The sequence below is a fragment of the Mobula birostris genome, chromosome 13, assembly GCF_030028105.1.
Source record: "Mobula birostris isolate sMobBir1 chromosome 13, sMobBir1.hap1, whole genome shotgun sequence".
In the NCBI taxonomy this organism is placed as follows: domain Eukaryota; kingdom Metazoa; phylum Chordata; class Chondrichthyes; order Myliobatiformes; family Myliobatidae; genus Mobula; species Mobula birostris.
In genome coordinates, this window is record NC_092382.1 from 74,022,288 (window position 1) to 74,045,477 (window position 23,190).

Genomic DNA, 23,190 nt, shown 5'->3' on the forward strand with positions numbered 1-23,190 from the left:
GTGCGGAGGCGGGGAAAGGGCGCGCTGCTTACTTAACACGTGTCCCAGGTCGTGGTACTCCGCTGGAATCCTGGACAAGTCAGGGGGTTCAACTGCAGGTGAGGTCGAGGTGGTTTTCACAGGGGAAAGGGCCGACTGCAGACAGGTGGCGTGACAAAACGGACTCCAGCTGGCTAACCTCCCGGTGGACTAATCAATGCTAGGGTTGTAGCGGCTCAACCATGGGTACCCCAGAACTATTGGGGCTTGAGGGGAGGAGATCAAGTTAAATTATACCTGTTCCCGATGGTTCCCCGAGATAATCAAAGACAGTGGTGGGGTACAGTGAGTGATTCGGGCCAGAAGTCTTCCGTCCAGTGCCCGGGCTTCCAGAATGGTAGTCAACGGCTCTCGAGGAATTCCGGCCTGGGTTGCTATATCTTCATCCAACAGATTCCCCTCAGCCCCGGAGTCTATCAAGGCAGACAAGGACAGGGACTGTTGGTTGTAGCTTGCAGTGGCTTGGACTTGCATCCGGGATTGGGGGACAGAAGGGAATGTGGTCTGGCTCACCAGGGCCCCCCTTTCTACTGGTGAGCCCTCCTCTTCTGGCCGAATGGAACAGGGGACACGGAAGTGGCCAGACTGGCCGCAGTAGAAACAATCCCCGGCTCTTAATCTCCGGAGCAGCTCGGAGGGAGAAAGACGGCTCCGTCCCAGCTGCATTGGTTCCTCTCCCGGGGTGGTGGAAACGGCCGGACCGGATGCTATTCTAGGAGTGGGAGGAGGAGAGCGGTTAGGGCTGGGAGTAGATGGTAAAGCATGCCGTAGGGTGGCCAAAGGACGACCGGTTCTCTCTCTCTGTCGTTCTCGGAGTCGGTTGTCCAGCCTGGTGGACAGAGAGATCAATGAATCCAGGCTGTTAGTGTCATCCCTAGCCGACAACTCGTCCTTTGCCCTGTCACAGAGGCCTTACCGGAATACCTCCTGGAGTGCCTCATCATTCCAGCCCGAGTCGGCCGCTAGCGCCCGGAACTCCACGGAGTATTCTGCAACACTACGTGAGCCGTGATGGAGGGTGAGTAGCCGCTTAGCGGCATCTTTACCGCAGACGGGATGGTCAAAAACCTTCCTTATTTCTGAGATGAAGCTGGGGAAGGAAGAGCAGATCTCTGGCTGACTATCCCAAATCGCGGTGGCCCATGCCAAGGCATTACCTCGTAATAACCCCATAATGTAAGCTATTTTAGATCTGTCCGTGGCGTACGTGGATGGCTGCTGCTCGAACACTAGGGAACATCGTAGCAGAAAAGCCCGGCATTTCCCCAGATCTCCGGCGTAGGGCTCTGGTTCGGGGACGCGCGGCTCCTTTAGCTGTCGTGTTGGTGGCGCCTCGGGCGTCGCCACCACAGACTGTCTGGGCTGGTCAGACGGAGTTTCCGGGGTCGGCGGGGTAAGATGGGTGGATACTCGGTCGACCGGTTCACTGACCTTTCTTACGTCTACTGACAGGCTTCGGAGGTTTTCCATGACGTCCCGGTGCAGCTGGTCGTGTAAGCCCAGTAGGGATCCTTGGCTGGCGAGGGCTTGTTGCAGGGAATTCGTGTCGGTTGTGTTCATGTTGGCCAGTTCGTTCTGTTGCAAGGACGTGGCTGGGGACGAACCCAAGTGCAGGACACAGATGCTGAGGCAGAGTCGTCAGGCGCATTTCCTCCGTGAATGGCGAGTCAATATCCAGGAGACGATGCGAAGCTTAGAACTAACAGTTCTCAGGAATAGGAAACGAGGTTTATTCTCACAAGAGCCGACCAACGAACTAGCGAAGCTGTATAGTGCGGCCATCATACTTATTTCACAGTCTTTGATGAAAACCTGGTGTACCATAATCGAGTAAGCTAGCAGAAATTGGAAATCTAATGTTTGTAACTAGGGAATAATCAGAGAGCAAGGAGCATTAAAGGGGAACAACCAAACAGAACCATGACATAAAAGCTGCTGGTGAACGCAGCAGGCCAGACAGCATCTAGAGGAAGAGGTACATTCGACGTTCCGGGCCAAGACCCTTCGTCAGGACTAACTGAAAGAAGAGTTAGTAAGAGATTTGAAAGTGGGACGGGCAGGGAGAGATCCAAAATGATAGGAGAAGACAGGAGGGGGGGGGGGATTGAGCCAAGAACTGGACAGTTGATTGGCAAAAGGGATATGAGAGGATTATGAGACGGGAGGCCTAGGGAGAAAGACAAGGGGGAGGGAGAAAAAAGCCCAGAGAATGGGCAAGAGGTATAGTGAGAGGGACAGAGAGAGTAAAAAGAGAGAGAGAAAAAGAATGTGTGTATATAAATAAATAACGGATGGGGTACGAGGGGGAGGTGGGGCATTAACGGAAGTTAGAGAAGTCAATGTTCATGCCATCAGGTTGGAGGCTACCAGGACGGAATATAAGAGCATAAGACCATAAGAAAAAGGAGAATCGGCCATTCGGCCCATCGAGTCTGGTCCGCCATTTTATCATGAGCTGATCCATTCTCCCATTTAGTCCCAGTCCCTGCCTTCTCACCATAACCTTTCATGCCCTGGCTACTCAGATACCTAACAATCTCTGCCTTAAATGCACCCAATGAATATAAGGTGTTGTTCCTCCAACCTGAGTGTGGCTTTATCTTGACGAAAGAACAGGCCGTGGATAGACATATCAGAATAGGAATCGGACGTGGAATTAAAATGTGTGAGCACTGGGAGATCCTGCTTTCTCTGGCGGACAGAGCGTAGGTGTTCAGCGAAACGGTCTCCCAGTCTGCATCGGGTCTCGCCAATATATAGAAGGCCGCATCGCGAGCACCGGACGCAATACATCACCCAAGCCGACTCACCGGTAAAGTGTCACCTCACCTGAAAGGACTGTCTGGGGCCCTGAATGGTGGTAAGGGAGGAATTGTAAGGGCATGTGTAACACTTGTTCCGCTTACAAGGATAAGTGCCGGAAGGGAGATCGGTGGGGATGGATGGGGGGCGCGGGGGGACGAATGGACAAGGGAGTGGCATAGGGAGCGATCCCTGCGGAAAGCGGGGGGTGGGGTGGGAAGATGTGCTTAGTGGTGGGATCCCGTTGGAGGTGGCGGAAGTTACGGAGAATTATAAGTTGGTCCCGTAGCCTGGTGGGGTGGTAGGTGAGGACAAGGGGTATCCTATTCCTAGTGAAGTAGTTGGAGGATGGCCCGAGAGCGGATGTGCGTGAAATGGGAGAGATGCGTTTGAGAGCAGAGTTGAAGGTGGAGGAAGGGAAGCCCCTGTCTTTAAAAAAAGGAGGACATCTCCTTTGTTCTGGAATAAAAAGCCTCATCCTGAGAGCAGACGCAGCGTAGACGGAGGAATTGCGAGAAGGGGAGGGCATTTTTACAAGAGACAGGGTGAGAAGAGGAATAGTCCAGATAGCTGTGAGAGTCCGTAGGCTTATAGTAGACATCAGTAGATATGCTGTCTCCAGAGATAGAGACAGAAAGATCTTGGAAGTAGGGGGGGGGTGGGGGAGGTCTCGGAAATGGACCAGGTAAACTAAAGGGCAGGGTGTAAGCTGGAGGCAAAGTTAATGAAGTCAATGAGCTCAACATGCGTGGAGGAAGCAGCGCCAATATAGTCGTCGATGTAGCGAAGGAAAAGTGGGGGACAGATACCAGAATAGGCACGGAACATGGATTGTTCCACAAAGCCAACAAAAAGGCAGGCATATCTGGGACCCATACGGATGCCCATGGCTACACCTTTAGTTTGGAAGAAGTGGGAGGAGCCAATAGAGAAATTATTAAGAGTAAGGTCTAATTCCGCTAGACGGAGCAGAGTGGTGGTAGAGGGGAACTGGTTAGGTCTAGAATCACAAAAGAAGCGGAGAGCTTTGAGACTTTCCTTGTCGGGGATGGAAGTATATAGGGACTGGACATCCATGGTGAAAATAGAGCGGTGATGGCCAAGGAGTTTAAAATCGTTGAAAGATTTCAAAGCGTGAGAAGTGTCACGAACATAGGTAGAAAGGGATTGAACAAGAGCGGCTAAAACAGTGGTAGGAAGTGATTGAATGTCGACTGTACCTCTTCCTATAGATGCTGCCTGGCCTGCTGCGTTCACCAGCAACTTTTATGTGTGTTGCTTAGAACTTTATATGTTTGTCTCTGTCGTTTTTTAAAAGCTTCCCGTTCTTTTCTCTCCCCATTACTTTTGTGCTTTTTATATTACCCCTCTTTTTCTTTGCCTCATCCTTCCTTTATAGTACATCTTCTTCCTGTTCTGTTCCTTCTGCAATGCTTCCAGAAATTCCAGCAGTGACGAACAGGCACAGAGATCCCTGAAGGCGCAGAAACAACTAGATAGAATGAAGGCATCCAATGGGATGCCTGTGTTTTGTTTCTGGGCACAAGTAGAGGAGTAGGAGGTTTAGTGGGGAGCGGAGGAATGAATTCTTCTGAAAGTAACGATCTGGAACACTCAGCCTGAGGGGATTGTGCTGGCTGGTGTTTAAGGACCGTTTCATTGAACACTTGAATCATGAAAATAGTAGGCAACAGACCAAATGCTGAATTGGAAGAGACAGATTCTCGATGATCAGCATATACACGATGGGCTTCAGTACCTGTTCCTTTGCTGCATAAACCTCTGACTCTGCTCTGGGAACCTGGAACACAGAGCTTCAGGCCGGACTGACCTGAAACATTCAAAAACGTTGTAATGAATTTCTTTTGAATAAGGGTGTCATCTGTAAAATAATGAAGCACGATTTTTGGTGAAAAATTGTGGATAATATTGGAGAGATGTGTGAAAGTTTGGTCAGTAGGAGGGATCAAGAATTTTACAGCATGGAAATAGGACCACCGGCCTATCATATGTGTGTGCCCACCATCAGGCCTATCAATACTAATGCTATTTTTCTGCATGAATGCTTTGCTCATTAAAATGTCTGTGCAAATGCCTTAAGTGTGACAGACTGATAAAACACTACAGCATATAAACATGCACCTTATCCCACCTATACCCTGTCAAACTATTAAGCTCTCAATTCCTATCAACTGGAGCCGATCCAACAATCTCTGAAATGTTGTAATCATACCTGCATTCACCACTTCCTTTGGTAGCTTTGTTCTACAATCTCTCCACCCTCGGATTAAGGAAGATCCTCCTCATGTTCTCTTTATATATTTCACCTTTCTCTCTCAAACTCTAGTTCCAGACTCACTCAACCTCAATGGAAATGCCTCCTGGCATATACTCTACGTACGCCACTCATAATTTTGTGTAGCTCCATCAAATCTTCTCCTGTTCTCCTGTGCTCCAGGGAACAAAGTCACAACATGTTCAATTTCCCCTGTAAATCAGGTCCTCAAGTCCTGGCATCGTCCTTGTAAACCTTCTCTGCACCTTTTTAATCTTATTGAGATCTTTCCTGCAGATAGTTGAATGTAACTAGTCAACATACCTTAAATTAAACCTCACCAACGTCTCATAAAATTTCAAAGAAAAACAAACTCTCCATGCCCCTCACTCAGTAATTTGATTGATCAAAGCTTTAGTGCAAATCTATCTTTAAAGCCCCCTCTTCCTCTGATGGCATTATGGATCCATATTCCCAAATCCCTCTGTTATTCCACACCTTTCAGTGCCCTAACGTGCACGCTAAAGATCTACTCATGTCGTCTATCCAAACACCTCACACATTTCTGCATTAAATACCACCTGCATATTTGCGGCTGGTCCAGATCCCATTGCAAGCTTTGATAACATTTCTTGCTGCCCATCTTGGTCTCATCTGCAACTACGTTAATCTAATTTACCGCATATTATCATCCAGATCATTGGTACAGATGACAAAGAACAACAGACCCATTATCCATTCCTGCATTACACCACTAGTCACAGGCCTCCAGTCAGATAAGCAAAACTTCTACTGCCAGTCTGCGGCTTATCCAGTAGAGCCAGTGTCTATTTCAATTTAGTACCCCATCTTGAATGCCAAATGACTCAACGTTTTTGATCAACCTCTCCTTGGGATTTTGTCAACTGACTTGTTAATACTCATGTCGACAGCATCAATTGCCTTTCCTTCATCAAATTTTCCGGCAATTTCCTTGAAAATAATTATCCGCAGATTCATTACTACCTGGGAGAGGCAGATTCCCATCATCGCCGCCGTAAATCACTCATCCTGAATCTTGATGTTATGTCTTCAAGTTCTCAGCTTATTTTCCAATGAAACTATCCTTCTGTCTCAATCTCATCTACCCCTTTTAGAATTCTGCATGTTTGGTATCATTCCCTCTGTTTCTTCTCAGTTTGAACATATCAAATTTACCGCAGAAGATATGACTGATCTTAGCATGCATGGAGGTGGGTAAATCCTCGGGGCTTGACGAGATGTATCCCAGGTTGCTGTGCAAGACAACAGGGAAGAGTGCTGGGGCACTGCCAGAGAGAATTAAGCGTTCACTGGTTAGTGGTGAGGTGCCACATGAACAGATGATAGCATGTGTGAATCATTATTCAAGAACAGAAACAGCGAAAAAAAATCAGAAAAATATAGAAAAGTTAGTTTACAATTTTTACAATGAACATTAAATTTTGAACTACTCAAACAATTGACTTATTGAGTACTTGATTCATATTATTCACATCCAAGAAAATGCTCTCCCCTTTATTCTATAACCACACTATAGTTATACTCTTGTTCTTGATGTATGTATAGAATATCACGAGATTTTCGCAGCCTATTTTGGCATTCATAATTCCCTTCGTAAATTCTTTGTGGCTTCCTTATAATCTTCGTGCTCGTTTGATCCTAACTTCCGAAGTGTGACATACCTTTCTTTTTTTTCTTGACTGAATTCATCACCTCTCTGCACATCTAAGGATCATTTATATTTCCATCTCTGTCCCCTCCCGCCCTTCTAACAGCAACATGCCTATCTGTAATTTGTAGAATGATCTTTAACCACTCTCCACATTTCTGATGTAGACTTGCCAGAAAAAAAAAATCCCAATTAACTCTTTTTAGTTCCTGTCTAATGCCATCATAATTTTCCCTCTCCAATTTAAAACTCTCCCACAGGGATCAAACCTCTAGCTATCCGAAGATTGATGGACTTGTGGCCACTGCTGCTCAAATGCTCACACACAGCAAGGCCAATTACCCAACCCCAGGTAGAAGTCGTACAATCTCATCAGTTTGATTGGACCTTTCACATTCTTGAGTTCCACTCAAATGGCTCAGTAAGTGAAACCACTAATATGTCGTCCCTGACTTTAGCGCTGAGTGTCCATGATTAGTAGTGTGTTTGTGTGTGTGTGTATATGTGTGTGTGTGTGTGTGTGTGTGTGTGTGTGTGTGTGTGTGTGTGTGTGTGTGTGTATGCGTGTGTGTGTACCTGTGTGCGTGTGCGTGTGTTCAGGAGGGAGCTGAAGGGCTCAAGACAGTAGAAAATGGGATACGGCGGGGACAGAAAATGGCGGACGATCGGTGCCAGTTAACGTCCTTTTACAGATGAATAATTAGCCATAAAAACGTGAAATGTGTAAGTGTGGCTGCTCTGCGACAAAACGTAGTCTTTGTAATTAAAGCTTCGGCATTATTTCCATCAAATGAGTCCGTGCTGAGGGAATGCCCAAGGATTTCAATGTATTTGTCTTCAATCGATTCATACTAACATTAGAGACAGTGGTATTGAATTAAAGTGTTCAGTCAAGTAACTGTAAGTAAGAAAGTCTCTGGAGGCTGATATTCTGTATAAATCAGGGTTGCTTGGAATGCATCAGCTCAGAGTGTCAGCTGGAGCTATGAATTCAGGAGTAATAGAAGTGACAGATTCTCATTGAGATGGTGTACCCAGTCATTTCGCAGATTATAGAATTTTACTCTCCTTTTATTTCAACCTTCGGAATTCCGGGTAAGCCACAGTGTCAGCAGCCGATGGTGGGAACTGGAGTTTAACTCCAATGTTGTGATTGTTTCTGTCGCTGGTTCTTCTTCCACATGTCCAGTCCTAGTACTCTGCATTTCAGAAACCGAATGGAAACACCGGACTGTGGATTCTTGGTTCTGGATCTAAAAACAATCCGCTGCAGAAATTTAGCTGCCTGCGGTATTGGGCTTGCTATTGGATGTTGAATTCCCCGCCCCTGCTTCCCTGTGATTGTCTCAGTGGGAGGTTTTGTGTCTGTCTGTGAGGCTGTGTCAGACTGCGCTGTATCTGTTGGAATCAGTCAATGCTCTCTTGCAAAGTCACTGAGGTGGCAAATGCTGGAATTGGAAACAGACACGGGGAATACTGGAAACACTAAGCTCCAAGCAGCTTGTATGGAAAAAAGAAAGTAGTTAACACTCCTGTTACTGGCCTCTCTGAGAAGAGTTCTGCCAGGAGACAGTTTAACTGTTTTCCCACATAATCTATTTTGTCGGCATGAGTGTTTCCAGCAGTTACTGTTTTTATCCCGTCCTTCGACTGTTCTGTCGCTGACAGGGATCGCCATGAAAGGTAATTATTGTCCAATGGAAGTATTGGGATGTATTCATGTCATCAAAACGAGATGGGAAGGGGGCAGGACGGAAATGAACTCGCTGGTAGAATATGTTCCGTCCAGTGTTGACTCTCAGGTCGTAGATCCCAAGTTTAACCTTTCGACTCCCACTTCACATATCTTTCATCGGGAAGGTATCCGTATTCAGTTAATACTAACTTGGTTTTACTGTTTAAATTCCTTTTCTGCTTCCACCAGTTCTGCACACTCTGTTGACCATTACAACGACAAATTAAACAATAAAATTGAAATATTACAGGATCCCCTCAAACTGCGGCAATGACTTCGCTCAGCATTTACTCGACTTGCTCTTTCCTGACTCTCTTCCAGCGAACTTGGTGGCGATTGTGATCCTATCCCGGGGAAAGTGCGGACTCTCCAAATGTGTCACTCATTATCTGATGGGAATGGCAGCGGCCGATCTCCTGGTCATTATCTCGCAACCGCTGCTGAGGTGGACTGCTTGGATTTATTTTCCCCAGTCTTTCCTGTTCATTACTCCTGTATGCAGTCTCGCCAGATGGTTGATATTTGCGAGCACTGCGACCTCCGTCTGGCTGACTGTCGCTTTCACCGTCGATCGGTTTGTAGCGATTTGCTGTCAGAAGCTGAAAATAAAATATTGCACCGAGAGAACGGTGGCTGTGATTATGGGGACAGTGAGTGTGCTGGCCTGTTTGGAGACTGTCCCATGGTACTGTGCATATGAGCGTAGAGAAATAATTGACGGTGTTCCTTGGTTTTGTGTTCTGTCATCAAGCTACAAAATCTCTCTATCATGGGCGGCATTTGAGATGTTTCACCGTATTTTAACCCCCTGTGTTGCTTTCTTTCTGATTTTGCTGTTCAATATTCAGACTGTCAGGGGTATTCTGGCAGCCAGCAGAGCCCGCACGGGGCTCCGGGGACAAAAGAGTGGAGAGAATGACAAGGACAGGGAGATGGAGAACCGACATAAATCCATCGTTTTGCTCTTCAGCATAACCGCTAGTGTCATATTGTTGTGGGTAACACGGGTGGTATTTTATATCTATCAACGGATTTCAAAGAGTTTTGTTTATTCTGTCACGGATCCCCGTTACATCTCAGTAAAGACAGCGGCAATGCTGCAGGTTCTGAGTTCCTGCACCAACACGTGTATTTACGCCCTGACTCAGAGCAAATTCCGAGAGGAACTCCAGAATGCGTTGAAATATCCATTGGATCGGATTTTGAAATTTATGAAACTTCAGAAATAAATGCTGCAAAGAATTGCAGTTCAGCTGATATCTCATGCTCCCTATTTTGTACCTTCGGTGGTGGGTAAATGGAAACAATATGATCAACAGAGTTACAAAAGTAATGACAGAAAATATACCGATGCTAAAACTACAAAACAACACACACACGATCAGAGCCCTGTTGAAGACTGGCGGCCTGAAACTTCCAATGTTTACTCTCATCCACTTCTGCTGCCTGGTCTGCTGAGTTGCTCCAGCATCATGTCTGTGTTTCCTTAGCGTTATAAACAGGTTTCTCACTGCTTTTCACAGCTGATACTGCAGCATCACACCCATCATCTCTCGTAGAAATCCCATTTACACCTCACCTGCCGCCTGATTAAATTGAAGATTAAGGCGAATTTGCTGCCCCAGCTTCCCGGTTCTGACAAAACTGCCTGATATTGGAGAATATTTTCGTCTGCATCAAACACTTCTGCTTCCTTTTGCTCGTGTTTCTTTACATATAGTCTGACCTTCTCTCTGACACCTTCAGCATGGACTCGAGCCTGGACAAAGAACAAACGGGTAATGGATGAAATGGACAATCTGACAGATTTCAAACTGACAAAGAGCCACATGGAAAACAGCGGAACAACGGTTCAGTTAATTTTAATGTCACACAAGCGGGAATTTAGGGTTTCTCCCCAAACAAACACGAACGGCATTATTAATTGATGGAGACAGACGTGAAAGCAGAAAGAGACATCTGGAGAAATTTCTGAAACGCAGGTTCACTGCTGTTGTTACTGCGCGATCGAGAATCTTCCAGAGGGATGGCCTCAAAATCCCCGGCTTTGCCTGCTGTTCGCGACAGAGATTGAGGTCGAATCGTTCGGATCGAGATGGTGCTCCGTACTCGGTGCCGGAGAGCTGATCGGAGGCTCGAAGCTTTCGGACGACTCAGAGTTGGACTGTGGTCGGGCATGGCAGGGAGAGTTTTTCTTCCTTCTCCCGTCTGCGTGAGATGTTGTACATTTGAGAGACTGTGAACTTTTTACTGTGCCATGGACTGTTCTTCATCAAGTTATACTGTTGCACTGTTTTACTATATGTTATAATTATGCGGTTTTGTTAATTTTTTTCAGTCTTGGTCTGTCCTGTGTTTTGTGATATCACACCGGAGCAAATATTGTATCATTTCTTAATGCATGCATTACTAAATGACAATAAAAGCGGACAGTGTGTTTTCATAATCAGATCATATTATGTAGAAATATGAGGAGATAAGTAGCAGTTTTGTATTGAGAATCTATTCACTCGAGATGAACCTGGTTTGAGAAATGTTCTCCAAACCCTTCAGTCAGGGACTGTTCTTCACCAGTTGGTCACTGGAGCTCATTCAAGTTCATCCAGACCGGGCTGTTCAAGTTCAAAACATGAACACTATATATACGTTTGATCAGGAAAGGTAATAGATAAGAGCCCGTTAATCCCGTCAACAGTGAAACAATGAGTCTTGCATGAATTAAGGTTGGACTATTGGAGAGGATTCTTCGAGATGGGATGGATGAGTAGTCGCAGATGCATACAGTAAATGGAGTAGGAAGTGTCAAGGGGAGCGACAAATTAAATTCATGAGGGGAGAACTCTGGATGCTATGCATACAGAATTGAGTAGGCGTTCGACTGGAATTCAATAACAGTAAGTCAAGAGGTATGAGCTCGAGGCAACTTGGCTGACTGTAAATGAAATTGTGTGAGACTTTGACAAGAGTTCTCATAATACTCTCACTCAGAAAATCAGGAGGAACTGGATCGATGGAAACCTAGCTTTCTGAATAAGGAATTATCTTGCCCAGTGAGAGTGCAACTGTCAGTTGATGGTACATTTCCAAGATATCTGTTCTGGTACCCTGCCCTTTTTTTCTGTTTCTTTGTAAACGACTTGCAGTGGGAAGTGGAAAGGTGGGCTGGTGTGTTGTTGGTTTGGCAGCCACGGAGTGTAGTGGCTAGAGTGGCGCTATTCCGCCTCGGGGCAATGGAAATCGGAGTTTTATTCTGGCTTCCTCAGTAAGGTGTTTGTTTACTCTCCCCTTGATATGTGCGAGGTTCTCTCCGAAGCGCAAAATCACTAGAGTTATAGGTCATCATACATTGTCCTGCTATTAGACTCGGGTTAAATTGAGTGTTCTGGATTCTGCGGCTCATTGTTCCTCGCTTCACATCTAAAGAAATAAATGACACAGGGGCTGGTGTTGCTGAGAATGGCCCAGAATGTGTTCATAGGTTGCAATGGAACATCGGCATGGTGCAGGACTACACTGAGAAGTGGCAGATGGAGTTTCACCGGGAAAAGTGTGAGCTGATGCATAACGAGAAATCAATCTAGGTAACAGAGTGCCAATGGCAGAATTTATTGCTGTGTCTTGGAACAGTGGGGTAATGGTATGTAGGTCCAGATACACACATCCCCACCCATAATTTCCAAGCAAGTTAATTGAGTGCTTAAGAAGGCCAATGGTTTACGAAATAGTTACGCTGGGTGGGAATCTCAGGATTACTTCCGGTGTCACATGCTTGCTATTTTAGAAATTGTAAGTTAGTACAGTTAAACGTGAGGCTAATGATCTGGTGCAGGAGGGAGGGCATAAACGTACACGGATCATTGGGCATTCTTCCAGGATATCTGGGACTGGTATAAAGAGGATGGGCGACACGCGTACTGGAGCAGAACTAATATTCTCAGAGGGACGTTTGCACGAGTTACTCTGGCAGAGTTTTATCATGGGGCAAAGGAAGTACAGAGTTGCAATCAGAGCTACAGGGTCAGCAAGTAGGATGAGGAACGGTCACAGGATGTCCACGTTAATGAGCACTGTGGCATCGAGAAGCTGAAGTGAATTTATTTTAGTAAAGGCTTTCTTAAGGTCTGGATTAGTTCGTGACACAGTGATTCAGCCATTACAAAGACCTGGTTGAGAGAAGGGCGGGACTGGCAGCTAAACCTTACAGATTTCAGATGATACAGACATTCCAGTTGGATGTAAAAGAGGCTGGGCAGTTACACTGCTGATCAGGCAGAAAGTCAGGGGCAATGTCATCTCACAGACTCATCTTGTAAGGCTATGTAGGAAGAGCTCGAAAATAAGAAAGATGCAATCACTCTGATGGTATCATACCAGTAGGCCTCGCAATAGCCACTAAGGGAGAAGAACATATATGTTGGCAGGTTATGGGCTAAGTTGAAAACAATTGAGCAGCTGTAATTGCTAATAAATCTTTGCAGAATAACGGGGACTCTCTTACAGTATCAGGCTCCGATGGGGCATTATTTGTTAGAACTGTTGAGAGAAGTTTTCTGAAACTGTATGTAGACAGTCCACCAGGGAGGGAGCATATTTAACTTCTAATTTGGAAGGGAGCTTAGCGAGATGATCGGAGTTTCAGTGGAAAAGTTTTAAGGATTATAATTATGGACGTTTTCAAACGATCACTGATAGGGATAAGACTGGACCTCTAGGCAGTGTCAATTTGGTGAATGCTAATTCAGCAGGATTGGGCAGGAATCGTAGAAAATACTGTGAGAAAGGATATTGCGTGATACGTCCATATCTGTCACGCGAGAGTCACGTACGGTGCAGCTGGTCGGAAGACAGGAGTTCCCTGACCTGCTGAGGAACGTGGTGCAGGATGGGGACAATCAGGAACTGAGGATGATGAGAGATATGGTCTATTGTTAAGGGGGAAAAAAGTAAAATGAGTTGTATGTAAGATTTACGAAGCCGCAATTGGATTGAGTGTTGGAGGAACATAAAAGAATAAGAAACAAACATAATATGAATCAGGAGAGTGAACTACGTCCAGGAAATTTCCTCAGCTCCAAAATGGAGGAACACAGACCCTAACAACCCCAACACTGCTCCGCGTTCCCACAGATTTCCAGCAGCGGCCCAATTTCCATACACATAAAAACATGAAAAACCTTACATTACACTGAGAAAATACAGCTGAACAACAGCCACCTGCAACATTGGAAGAACACTGACCTGCACAAAACAGCTCTGGACTGCGTTTTCACTGCCTTTTATATTTCCAGCACCGCACAGGGAAGGAGGTGGACAAATAGAGACCACACACGGTCCTGAAGGGACACAAGCTGCTACAGATCAGTATGGTGAGGGATGTGAGAGGGTATCCACTAGTGAACAGCTGTGATTAGTTATATTCATACCTGACCTGTGGGGTTATTCAAAAACAAGTGTTTCAGAATGAAAACTGTTCTGTCTGGGGGGAAAAGACAAGGATACAAGTTATGAGAGCAGTGAATGATCAGAGATGTTGTAAATGCTTTCGAAAAGGAAAAGGAACCATCTAGAACGTTTGTTGTCGTTGAGTGACGTCCAGTCGTCCTTGACACACGGCGATCCAAAGGATACTTCGCGAGGCGACTTGTGTGCCAGCATAGCTCTCATTGGATACGATTAAATATTCTCTCTTCAGCCTGATAGAGCTAAAAAGCACCGCTGCTTCCAGGGTCAGTACAGTCAACAAAGATGACTTAGTACGCTTAATCGAACTATCGCTGTTTAAACCGGGCGGAAACAATGCCGATGGTGGACGGACTCCCCGCCGGGTTCCACGCAGGAAACGTGGCTGCAGGTCAGGGATACAAGTGCGCTGAAGGAAACAGGCTTTTAAGCTCCCAGCACTGACTGTCTCGCTGGCAAACGTGCAGTATCTGGTAAATAAAATTTATGATCACAGAGCTAAGGTGCCTAAATAGACTGAAATTAGGACCGCGTGTGCTCTTTGTTACAGTGAATCCTGGGTAAGCTCTTCCGGATGCAGCGATTCATATCGACGGGTTTACTATACACCATCAGTATAGATCTACAGTCTCTTAACAGCAGAGGTGGTGGAGTTTGCCTCATGATCATCTCTTCTTGATGCACAAATATATCAGGTTTTCCGAATTCTGCTCACCAGGCCTGGAACAGCTAGCAGTCAAGTGCCGTCCATTTGACCTACCACGGGAGATTTCTGGGGTCATTTTGGTGGCGGTATTCATTCCCGCTCACGCCTATGTCAATCAGGCTCTAGGTGATCGGAACGGTGGTATGAACGAGCACGAAACAGCACACCCGAACGCTTTCAACATCGTTTTGGGGGATTTGAACCAGGCCAGTCTGAAAAGAAAAATCACTAAGTAATTGCAATAACAGATCACTTGCAATACTAGAGGAAACAACATAATGGATCACTGTTTCACCACAATGAAGAATGTCTACCGTCCTATTCCACGCCCTCACTTCCGGACGTCCGATCACCTGGCTGTACTTCTACTCCCCGAGTATCGGCAGAGACTGAAGACTGCAGCACCAGTAGTGAGGACCAAGAACGTTTGGACAAGGGAAGCACAGGAGCGCCTACAGGACTGCTCTGAATCGGTTGTCTGGACTGTATTCAGGGATTCATTTTCGAACCTGGATGCGTATGCTGCAGTTGTTACCGACGTCATTAAAACCTGTGTAGGTACGTGTGTGCCTAGAAAAACTTACTCTGCATTCACAAACCACACACTATCCATGAACGAAGAGATCGTCTACTGAAGGCGAGATCTGTTGAATTCAAGTCTGGCGACCCGGTTCTCTACCAGAAAACCATGTTTGATTTGCGGAGGGCTATTTCAAGGGCGAAGAGACAATTTCGAACGGGGTTGGTGGCGACATCGGATGTACGACAGCTCTGGGAGTGTTTGCAGGATATTACTTTCTACAAAGCGAAACCCAAAAGCATGAATGGCAACGATGCTTCATAACCAGAACAACTCAACGGCTTCTATTCCCGCTTTGAAAGGGAGAATGTAACTGCAGCTTGGAAGGTCCCTGCTGCACCTGATTACTCTGTGATCTCTGTTCAGATATCGATTATAGGCTCTCTTTAAAGAGCGTGAACCCCGCAAGGTGGAAAGTCCCGTTGGAATACGTGCTGAGGCTCTGAAAATTTGCGCCAACCTACTGACAGGAGTGCTGAAGGACATTTTCAAACTCTCACACTACAGGCAGACGTCCCCACTTCCTTCAAAAAGGCAACAATTATACCAGTGCCTAAGAAGAATAATGTGAGCTGCCTTGATGAATATTGCCCGGTAACACTCATATCTCCAGTGATGAAATGCTTTGAGAGGTTGATCGTGACTAGACTGAACTCCTGTCTCAGCAAGGACCAGGACCCATTGCAATTTTCCTATCGCCACAATAGGTCAACGGCAGACGGAACCTCAATGGCTTTTCCCTCGCCCTTAGACCACATGGACAATAGAAACATTTATGTCAATCTGCTGTTCATCCACTATAGCTCAGAATTTAACACCATCATTCCCACAATCCTGTTGATAATTTATAGAACCTGTGCCTCTTTACCTACCTCTGCAATCGTATCCTCAACTTCTAAGTGGAAGACCACAATCTGCGGATTGGTGATAGTGCCTCCTCCTCGCTGACTATCAACACTGCACCTCAGGGGTGTGTGCGTAACCCACTGCTCTACTATGTAACACGTAGGAATGCAAGCCCTTGTCTCCTTAGGAACAAATCTGCAAATGAGCAACGCTTCTATCATCGGCTTACATTATCTTCAATTCTCCATCGGACATTTGATACAATGTTACATCTATTGTTGCTTATTCCATCTCATTTGTAGTATGTAATTTGGTGCCTAATCAATATTAAAATAATGATGAACATCTTCTGGCAAATTATAATCCATTAGATGCGCCTAATGAAATAGAAGACGCAAAGTGAAGGTCAATGCTCCTGCTATTTGTTTCTTTTTGAAGGCCGCGCTGACCAACTATTGCTCAGAGTCGGATATTGCTTTCACTGTCTTAAAGCCCCGGGGCTCCTTATTTATTTATTTATTGTCATCTGCATACTCTGAATGCTCAGAATGAAAATAGAAAAATCACATACTTTGATTTCATTTATTAATTGACGGGTATAATGAAATATAATACAACAAATAAAATCTTCCACATTTCGAAAACTTTTTCTAGCTGCTTTGAATTGCAGGTTGACAGGAACAGAGGTTACGAGCCCCGGAGTATTTCAGTTTCTGATCGATGGCGCACCCGTGCGGTTTACAGGGTACAGTGTAAATTGAAAAAAAAAAACAAGTTATTGTACTGGGTGTGTAATGAAAGTATATTTTGCTTCTAGTTGCGATTGGGTTGAAGAAGTAACCTAGGAATTAATCATGTTACTGCGTAATTTCCTACATTTTAACTTGGCTAATATGGCAATGCTGCTCAGGCGGACAACAAGTGAGATGGATAACGGCCTGTAGAGGATCGATGGATACAGTTTGTTGATGCCGTTCAGATAGTTGATTGGTGTCAGCTGATTGCAGCGATCCCACGGGATGTATGCTCAATATCAAATGAACCAACAAATTCAGTGTCATTGGTGTGTTGTATTAGGTGTTACTTTGACAGAGTGGTCAACAGTAACATTGGCATCTCTGCTGAGAGACGGTTCCAGAAAAAAAAAGAAAGATAACATCAGAGTTGTCACTGTTCTTATAAAACTCAGACTGTTCTGTTTATTGAACTGAAGAATGTCTTTTAGACGATAAAGCTACGCCTGTGATGGCTTACACCTTCCAGTTTTGCATCCACGTTGTTTGTTTTATGTACTTTCCTAACACGAAATCACACAAGTGAGGTCAGTGATTTCAGTGGAGAAGATCTGCAGATGAAAGACACTTTGCTGCATCCCTTCCGATCTGTGTAGCTCTCTTTATTCGGTGCCTCGGAAATATTTCTGTTTCTCTACATATATCTGCGTTTGTGCTTTTATTTCCAAATATTTCAAATGACGTGTCTTATGTTCATATCACACAAACAAGTGAAGGTGTATGCTCGAAGCGTTCGAATGCTGAACTCCAACAGCTTAACTGCATCTCTTCTGCACTGCAATTAATCTCACGTGCAATGTGCATTAATTTCCCCTCGCTGTCCTCGATACCACACAAGCAGCCGCAATTTTTCGCAGCATTCAGCAAAATGACGGCATTTGTATTGGTTGGGTTCATCACAACGCGTTCAATATATCACAATCACGGATTCCGCAGCGCGGTAGCTACGGCAATTGAGCTTGTCAATGTGCAGGTGTCAGCTAATTATTATTTCATTGTGATGGCATTTAACTCCATTCATTCCGTCGTGGAATTACTCGAGACTTGATCACAGCGATACACCCTGCCGGCTTGCATTCGGCCTCGCCGGAGAAATTGGGCTGTCTGGTCAAATGATCTTGAAGACTAGCGGTATTCGTTTTATAATTGGTAGTTTGTTTTTTTTTTCAGTCTCAGTGGAAGCTTCGTTTTCCATTTGAGAGTTTTAGATAACGGCCCTGTTTGAGCGAGTGTTTATTGTTTTCTTTTCACTTTAACACTATGCGCATTAAAGTCTCTGAAATATCGCCCCACGTCAGTGTCTCTCACTCGGCGCTCGGGCCATGTCCGAACCCGGTGACACAAAGAGGGACGCAGCGGAGCGAGAGCAGCTGACCTTGGCCATGAGATTCATCGGTCAGAGTGATTCGGCGAGGCAACAATATTCCGTTGGACTTTCTATGTATGAACTCTTGTTTCTGTCTCCAGCGTGCCAAGTAACGGACCCAGTAAAGTGTGAGATTGACGTATTGACATTGGTGGCTTGAGGAGTGGGTGCCTTCTAACGTAAGCGCATGCTCTAACTATATATTCCAAGGGCCCCGAGTCTACAAACCGAGCCTCTCTAGTCTCTATTGACTTGCCCCGTTATCAGTTCCAAGCTTTTCAAGAGTCAAGTACTCAAATTCCCAGAATTGGGGTGCCGTGGCTCAGAGCTGCATAACGAATGAGCGCTTCAAGCAAGCTTGTCAAATAATTCAACAAATCATCACTCGTCAATGGTGTAAAATGTGCAAAATCCCTACTCCAAAATCTGATCTCTGACTGCAGTGTGGACGTGCACGTACGTATCAAGAGGGCTTTTAGCCTTTTGATGAAAGTCATGGTAGAGACTGGGAAAATTTAACTTTTATGTAACAAATTGAACAGATCTCCAGAGCACCAGCTACCTTAGTGATGAAAGAAACCTGTCTAAGCTGTCTTCATCTGTAAAATTGAGAGTACGCTCAAAGCTGCTGCGCAGGTCGACCTTGTGGTTAAGAAAGCATACAGTGCCTTGGCCTTCATCAATACTGGGTTTTAGGAGCCGAGAGGTAATGTTGCAGCCATACAGGACACCGGTCAGGCCAGGGGAGTACTGTGGAGTACTATGGATACTCGGAGTACTTGGAGTACTGTACTCAGTTCTGGTCGCCTCACTACAGGAAGGATGTGGAAAACATAGAAAGAGTGCAGAAGAGATTTCCAAGGATGTTGCTTGGATTAGAGAGTATGCCTTATGAGAATAGTTTGAGTGAACTCGGTCTTATCTCCTTGGAGCGACGGAGGATGAGAGGTGATCTGATAGAGATGTACAAGATAATGAGAGGCATTGATCGTGTGGATAGTCAGAGGCTTTTTTCCCAGAGCTGAAATGGCTAGCACTAGCGGGCACAGATTTAAAGTTCTTGGAAGTAGGTACAGAGGAGATGTCAGGGGTATTTTTTTTTTTTACTCAGAGAGTGGTGAGTGCCTGGAATGCGCTGCCGGCGATGGTGATGGAGGTGGAAACGGTACCATCTTTTAAGAGGCTGCTGTATGGGTACATGGAGCTTAGAAAACTGGAGGGCTATGCGTATCCTTCCGTAACTTCTAAGGTAAGGACGTGTTCGACACAACTTTGTGGGCCGAAGCGCTTGTATTGTGCTGTAGCGTTTCTATGTTTCCATATCCTAAATACCTCTAGAAAAAAACGGGAAAGATAAAGCACTGAGCAAAATTTGAAAAGGTTCCCAGGTTTCAATATTCCCAAGGACTTTTCTGTGTTCCCAGGGGTTTTCTCTAGATCGTTTCCAAGGCTTATTCGATGTGTTTTGGGCATTTCAATATCCTCCCCATCTCGAGGAATCCCAGGCCGCCCTGTCTGCCCCGCCCGAGTTTTCTTGATCTCACTCGAGGTTACCTGGTCTCTCAGTCTGCTCGGGTTCCCAGGAATTCCCGGATTTCAGTCTATTGAGCTTCCCAGGATTCCCTAGTCTCTCAGTCTATTGGGTTTTCCAGGTTTCTCAAGCTCTTTGGACCCTAATTCCGCCTGCCTCTCTAGGTCCAGATGCCTCCCTCTCAAGATTCCCAGGTTTCTCGTCATTCCTGGATCTCGATCTTTCACGTCTTCCTGGGCCATCAGGTAACAGCTATAGGGAGAGGGATCCTGTAGAAACTTCCTTAGGCCTGTGCAGTTCATCAGAGAGCATTCTTCTCTGAGATTTTAGCGTACCTGAACTGATTACTTATTGCTTAACAAGTTAATGATGGTTTAAGAGATCCTTGTGTTTTTCTCGACCGACTCGCTCTTTGTAATGCGGTTTCCTGCGGCTTTCTGGTTTAACTGGTTAAGTTTAATTTCATAGGCTCAGGGATTCTGTGTTATTTTTATTGTTGAAATAGTTGCCAGATTAGTTGCAATCGGAGGATATCATTTTGAGACTAATTCGTCTCACAGTGTCACTTGGTCGAGGTACCTCTGTATAAACTCTTGTGCCTATCCCTACGTGGAATTCTTCGGCTCAGATATTGTCAGTGCAACGTATTGCACTTACCTACCAGGCGGACACGGGTCTTTGGCGTATCAGAGGCTGAGCGTGGAGAGGGGTGCCCCTGTCACAACCACGGATTCGGCAGCGCAATAAATGCGGCAATTGAGCTTGTTAATAAGCACGTGCCAGCTAATTATTATTTCATTGTGATAGTGTTTAACTCAGTTCATTCCGGCGTAGGAATTGTCAAGACTTGAATACAGCGATGCTTCGCTGCCTGCTTGCATTCTGCCTTGTGTGGGAAATTAGACTGCCGAGTCTACTGACTGTGAAGACTGGCGGTATTCGTTTTATAGTTAGTTGCTCTTTTCAGCAGCAGTGCAGGTTTGGTTCTCCATTTCAGAGTTTTAGTTAACGGCCTCATTTATTGTTCTTTCTTCCCTCTAAGACTGTTCGCATTAAAGTCTGTGAGCTATCGCTCGGCGACCGTGCCTCTCACTCCGCACTTGGGCCATATCCGAACCGGGTGACACAAAACGCTTCGCCAGGACAGTTTTCGGCTCGATTGTACTGATTTCCTCGATGATTCTTAGCCTGCTGATTTCCAGGCAGATTCTGTGTGTTGCTGGGATTTCCAGTATCTGCAGATTTTCTCTTGCTTGTAATCATGTTTCAGTTTTAGTTTTTGCAATCTATCAGACGGTCTTTTTCACCTATTATTCACGAGTTCTTTGTACAAGGTCGGCTAGTGTCAGTACCGTCAAGTTTTACATTGATACTGATCAGGGTAAGATCGTATTAGTTCTCATTTCACTTCATTGTGTCTTTTGTTGTGGGACTCAAAACATCAATATTTGCCTGTTTGCGTACCTTTTATGTCTGTCTGTACGTCTGTCTCTCTCCCTTTCATTCTCCTTCTCTCTCTCTGTCTCTCTCTCTCTGTCTCTCTCTCTCTCTCTGTCTCTCTCTCTCTGTCTCTCTCTCTCTGTCTCTCTCTCTCTCTCTGTCTCTCTCTCTGTCCCTCTGTGTGTGTGTGTGTGTGTGTGTGTGTGTGTGTTACTTACTTAGTCGTCACTTGTAAAACATTTGAAATTCTGTTACCTGTGGATACTACAAGTGACAGAGAGAAGGTGAACCTACTGGGGGAAGACGAGGCGAAACGAAGTTTTGGAATGAATGGTCAGACTATGCGTGTGCAGGTGTTTGTTACAGATGCAAATATAATCCAAGATCAGCCTTTTCATTGGAACGGTGCATCAGCGGTAACAGGTTCGGCTCAAGCTTCAATTTAATCGGGAAGGATGGTGGAGGACAAAGGGGATCTCTGTGGGATGCTATGGCCAGTGCCGCTGTTTGGATCAGCTGTAAACAGTTGTTTGTAACTCAAAGAGAACGCACAGAAAAAAAGGAGAAATTCACCAGACCACACAGCAGTTATTGAAAAAAGAAAATAGTCAACGTTTCAGGCCGTCACCCTTCATCAGAGCTTTGACTTTGTGCTCTGTTTTGAGTTTCCAGCATCTGCATTTTTTTTCGTGTTTGTTTTGTAACTCTGTCCATCACATCGTTTCCATTTACCCACAGTGGGGGTGGGGGGATTACAAAGTGAGGCACATGAAAGCAACCGAAACATCATACCGTACAACGTTTATTTCCAACGTTTAATGAAGCTCAAAATCTCATTTAGTGGGTATTTCAGCGCATTCTTTAGCTCCTCTCGGAATTTGCTCTGTGTCAGGGCGTAAATACACGTGTTGGTGCAGGAACTGAGAACCTGCAGCATTCCCGATGTGTATTCTGTGATGTAACGGGGATCCGTGACAGAATAAACAAAACTCATTGAAATCCGTCGATAGATATAAAATCCCACCTGTGTTACCCACAACAATATGAAACTACCGGTTAATGCGAAGAGTAAAACGATGGATTTGCGTCGGTTCTCCATCTCCCGATCTTTGTGATTCTCTCCACTCTTTTGTCCCCAGAGCCCCCTGCGGGATCTACTAGCCGCTAGAATACAGCTGACAGTCTGAATATTGAACAGTAAAATCAGAAAGAATGGGAGACAAGAGGTTAAAATGCGATGAAACATCTCAAATACCGCCCATGAGGGGGAATTTTCGAAGCTCTGTGTTAGCACACAATACCAGGGAACACCATCAATTATTTCTGTATGCTCGTAGACAAAGCCCCAGGGGACACTCTCCAAACAGGCCAGCAAACTCACTGTCCCGATAACCACAGCCGCCGTTCTTTCGGTGCAATATTTTGTTTTCAGCTTCTCACAGCAAATAGCAACAAATCGATCGACCGTGAAAGCGACAGTCAGCCAAACAGAGGCCGCAGTGCTCGCAAAAACCAACCACATCCTGAGTCTGCACACAGGAGTGATACGCAGGAATGAACGGTAAAAGTAAATCTCAGATGTCCTCGACAGCAGCGGATCCGAGATAACGACCAGGAGATCGGCTGCTGCCATTCCCACCATGTAGCGAGTGACGCATTTGGAGAGACCGCACTTTCCCCGGGACAGAATCACGGTGGCCACCAGGTTCGCTGGAAGGGAGACAAGAAACAGCAAAAACTGGAGCAAAACTTAATGCAGTAGTTTGGGGGTATCCTGTCATATTTCTACTTCAATGTTGCGTTTAGTGGTGGAAGGGTCGAGGGAGAGAGAGCGCAGAGCTGCCGGAGACCAAGAAAGAGTTTACATAGTAAAATAAAATCAATATGATCTGAATACAGATTCCTTCCTGATGATCGAAATGTGAA

The 23,190-nt window shown here is 45.5% G+C and overlaps 1 pseudogene; it reads right to left on the reverse strand.

Annotated features, from left to right (window-relative positions):
• The window catches only part of LOC140206983 (uncharacterized), a 291,411-nt pseudogene that overhangs the window by 153,253 nt on the left and 114,968 nt on the right, over positions 1 to 23,190 (reverse strand).